The 5000-nt window shown below is 40.9% G+C and overlaps 1 protein-coding gene across 4 annotated transcripts in view; it reads left to right on the top strand.

Moving 5' to 3' along the window:
• Nucleotides 1–5000, top strand: part of LOC143036592 (nephrin-like) — a 1505960-nt gene that overhangs the window by 1122121 nt on the left and 378839 nt on the right. The window lies entirely within an intron of this gene.

The following is a 5000-nucleotide window of genomic DNA, read 5'->3' as shown; positions in this document are numbered from 1 at the left end:
AAAAAAAAAAAAAAAAAAAAAAAAAACAGCGATTTGCCACAACTGACATATCGTTGCTCTACCAGGAGCTTCTTACTTTCCACAGCGTGGGAGTTGGTAGGTGAGTGTGGTTGGCATCTGTGAGGAGATGAATGGAGGGTTAGGCTGTGTTAGAAGAATGCGTAGGCCTTCTTATTGTTATTGGGTTATTCGTGCCATGAGAGACTAATAACGCTAAACTAATGAAAGCTAACTTTCTCTAGGACCTCATTCCACGTATATTGTGTTCATAGCGGAGTGGGCACGTGGGTGGTATTGCTTAACTTTTGTTGTTTCCTGAAGCATCTGGAATTGACTCAGTTGAGTTGATTTCAGTGGAATCTGTTCTCTGTTGATGTAAATGTGGGAAGGGTATTACCGGGCTTTGAGGCTGGGTAACAGGGAGATGCTTCACTCCGACGTCCATCTAGCAGGACCACCGTTAAGTATAATAAGTGTGTGCTGGCTGCGTTCTCAGAAGCGTGATAGTCTCGCTTTCGCTTAGTTGTGGGTTCGAATCCCCCACTTCTTTCCGATTCCCAGCAGTGACTGTTAATTTCCTGCTCCAACAGTCCCCAAAACGCATAATAGGGCAAAGGTGACGCCTTCGGCCGCAGTTACGCGCCTCTTGACGTAATAGGCTCCTCACGTTCTTCTTATATGTTACTGATAAGATGCAGGGATGACCCGTCATCCAGGAGGTGCCAAGATAAGAGGGAGGGAAGAGGGTAGAGGGGAGTGGAGTATGTAGGGGATGGAATGGGTGAGAGTGGTTTTTATGTCGTTGCTTTTTTTTTTTTTTTTTTTTTTTTGCTACCTCACGTGTACGGGGGAAAACCCTTTGGTATATGTATGTATGTATGTGTATATTAATAATAATGGTGAAGGAAAGAAGCGCTATGCTTACAACAAAGCTGTATTCATCTTCATGACTTAGGGCGTAATGGAAATATGATACATAAGCTCTGATGATCAAATGTATTAAAGTATTGTATTCACGTGCATGATTCTCTGTATTTATTGGACAAATGTATTTAGATATTAGTTTCTTGTGTGTGTGTGTGTGTGTGTGTGCGTGTGCGTGTATGTGTGTGTATATGCACCTGGTATCCGTGTATTTATATATAGGCGTCTGGGTGTGTATATATACATGTTGAAATATATTCCATATAAAATAATCATATTGATACATATTTATGAACATGATATATCTCACTATATATAATAAGTCAGGACTATATACGTACACCTAGCTTCACTGATAAGTACTACAGTGATTAAGAACTCTTAGTGAGATGTAGAAGGTATACGTTCATTGGATCGTGGACCGAGAACGTGAAGGATTTCATTACGATCTTGTAGAACGATTCTTATCATAGATACGAGAAAAAAATACCTTCATTTACGACATCGCAGAAGACGGCAGCCAATATCGTAGTCTAATCGTACAATCATATGCTACTTTGGGACGGGGGTGGGTGGGATTGGGGGACGTATATGGACGTCTATTGATTTCCCCCATACAAGGACGAACATACACATGCGCACATAGCTATGGTGTTCCTCTTCCCTAGTGTTCCGTTCGAACGTGCTTTCCCCTTATCTGGTGAATAGTAATTGATCGCCCGAGGTAACAATTTGCACCAGCCCCCCCCCCATCCCCACCCCATCCCTTCCTCCTCCCTTCCTCCGCCCTCCCTTCCTCTCCCTCCATCACCTCGTTGTCTGTCTCCTATCCTCTTGTTCTTTTGGTTTTTCTTCTTTTTCTTCCTCTTTCTCTTTTTCTTTGTCTTTTTCTTCTTCTTTCTCTTCTTCATCTTTTTCTACGTCTTCTTCTACATCTTCCTCGTCTTCTTCTTCGTTATCTTCTTCGTCTTCGTCTTCTTCTTCTTCTGCTGCTGCTATTCCTTCTTCTTCTTCTACATTTCCTTATACACGTCGTATTGTTCCATTCACTTATTTGTCTCTTAATTTATTTCATGTATCTATTTATTCCATTCTTCCTCATCTCTCTCTCTCTTTCTTTCTTTCTTTCTCTCTCTCTCTCTATCTATCTATCTCTCTCACTTCCTTACCTTTTGCATCAAATTTTATCATTCATATCTTCCTCATAACCTCCTTTTCTTCATCTTTTCATCTTCTCTTTATTTCCACTCCCTGTCTGTATCTTTCTACACACACACACACACACAGACACCTACACACACACACACACACACACACACACACACACACACACACACACACACACACACACACACACACACACACACACACACACACACACACACACACACACACACACACACACACACACACACACACACACACACACACACACACACACACACACACACACACACATCCTCCATTCCTTCTCAATCTTCTTGAGGTCGTTCTCTTTGGTCTTATCGGAGTCTCTTCAGCGTCCTCTCTTTTTGTGTCGATTGGCAAGGTCTGGCTATTGCTCTTTATTGCAGCCTCTTCTCTCTTTTCGCTCCTCTCTTCACTTCTATTGCTGGGCCTGGGTTGGGGGTGTAGGAGGGATAGGGGGATTCTTGATCTCTCTCTAGATCTCTTTAATTCTCTCTTTTCGATCTCTGTTTCTTCTTGGAGTTTCTCTCTACACTTCTATTGGACCTCTCAGTCTTGTTCTCAATCTCTTTAATCCTCTCTTCTCAATCTCGGCTCTTCTTTGAGTTCCTATCTTCACTTATCTTTTCAGTATTTGTTTCTTCTTGGTCTTGCTCTCGATCTCCTCAGTCTCTCTTCAATGCTCTCTTTTCGATCGTTGTTTCCTCTTGCTCTTGCTCTCGATCTCTTCATTGCTCTCTTTTCGATCTGTTTCTTCTTCGAGTTCTTCTCTTCTCTTTTCGATCTTTGTTTCTTCTTGGTCTTCCTCTTAATCTCTTCAATGCTCTTTTTTGATTCCTATTTCTTCTTCGAGTTCCTCTCTTCACTTCTCTTTTCGATCTTTGCTTCTTCTTGGTCTTACTCTCGTCGCTTCTCTTTTTGATCATTGTTTTTTCATAGTCTTTCTCTCTTCACTTCTCTTTTTGATACCTGTTCTTTATTGGTCTTGCTCTCTATTTCTCTTTTCGATCTTTGTTTCTTCTTGCTCTTGATCTCTTCAATGCTCTCTTTTCGATCTCTATTTCTTCTTGGTCTCGCTCTCTTCACTTCTCTTTTCGATCTTTGTTTCCTCTTGGTCTTGCTCTCGATCTCTTCAATGCTCTCTTTTCTATCTCTATTTCGTCTTCGAGTGGACTTTGGTCTTCGCTTCGTCCATCGTTCCTCACGTTCTCTCCCCAACTCCACCCCAACCTCCGTTTTCTATCTCCACCATAGCTGTCTTCCACAGATATAGCCCATAGCGCTCAGTATTCGGATGCGTATGTATTACTATTTTCCCTTTCCGCAGTTTCTCTTTCTCACAGTTATCCTTCTTTTTCTTTCCTTCTCTCTCTCTCTCTCTCTCTCTCTCTTTTTTTTTTTTTTTTTTTTTGCTGTCTGTGTGTGTGTGAGATCCACCATGGTCTTGGATCACGTGTTGGACTCGTGATCGACAGCTACTACCCTCCCAAAAGAGAGCTCACAGCTCATATATGACCGATCTATGGGTAATGATGTGTGTGTGTGATCCACCATGGTCTTGGATCACGTGTTGGACTCGTGATCGACAGCTACTACCCTCCCGGTAGAGAGCTCAGAGCTCATATATGACCGATCTATGGGTAATGCTGTGACCTTACACGCACAGACACACCCAACTCCATGCCCACGAGAGTTGGAGTAACGACCCGCAGCGCAGTGATACTAAAATTATTTCAGTCTTGGTCGGGATTCGAACCCGGACCACCGTAGTGGCAGCCGGGAACTCTGCCACTGCGCCATGAGTTGTGTGTGTGTGTGTGTGTGTGTGTGTGTGTGTGTGTGTGTGTGTGTGTGTGTGTGTTCGGATACCTTATATTCGCTTTTTATTTTCTTCTTGTCATTCTCATTCTGTTTCTTATTCTCACTCACATTATCATTCTCACTGTTATCGTTATTTTCTTTTTACCTTCCCATTCTTCGTCTTTTTCTCTCTAGTTAAGTTTTCTTGTCTTCTTTCTATTTCTTCTTGTCATACGTATTCTCTGTCTCATTCATTTTTCTTACTATGGTTATGGTTATAGTCTCGGTGCTATTCTTATTCTCATTCTCATCCTCATTCTCATTCTCATTCTCATTCTCTCTCCCGTTATCGTTCTTATTCTCATTTCCATTCTCATTCTTCACTTTTATTCTCAGTCTCATTCCCACTCTCATTTTCTTTTTCTTTCTCATTCTCATTCTCATTTTCATTCTCATTCTGTTTTCATTTTTATCTCAAATGCCTTTCTAAGTCTAATTCTCATTCTTATCCTCATCTTCAGTCTCATATTTATCATATAATTTTCCTTTCCCTCTTTCTTTTGCTTCTTTTCTATATCTTCTTTTATTCCTCCTTTTTTTAACCTTTTCCTCTTCCTCCTACTTTCTGTTCTATATTTCTTCTTTAAATTCAAATTCCCTTCTTTCGCCTTCTTCTTTGTCTTCTCTTTCCTCTTGTTCTTGTGCTTCTTCTTCTTCTTTTTCTTCTACTTTTTCTTCTTCTTCCACTTCCTTTTCTTCTTCTCCATCTTCTTGTTGCTGTTGTTCTTCTTCTCCTTGTTGTTGTTTTTCTTCTTCTCCCTCCTCCTCCTTTCTTCTTTTTCTTCTTCCTCCTCCTTTTCTTCTTCTTCTTCTTCTTGTTTTTCTTCTTCTCCCTCCTCCTCCTTTTCTTTCTTCTTCTTCCTCCTCCTCCTTCTCTTCTTCTTCTTCCTCTTCTTTATTATTTCCTTCTCCTCTTCCTTCTTGTCCTTTGCCTCTGCCACCTCCGCTGCATTCTCCTTTTGGCTCCTTACTTTTTATTCTATTTATTTATTTATTTATTTATTTATTTATCTTTCGTTCTTTATATC

This window comes from Oratosquilla oratoria, chromosome 20 (genome assembly GCF_046742065.1).
Source record: "Oratosquilla oratoria isolate Oo_2021 chromosome 20, ASM4674206v1, whole genome shotgun sequence".
Classification (NCBI taxonomy): domain Eukaryota; kingdom Metazoa; phylum Arthropoda; class Malacostraca; order Stomatopoda; family Squillidae; genus Oratosquilla; species Oratosquilla oratoria.
This window is presented reverse-complemented; position numbering and strand designations above follow the sequence as displayed.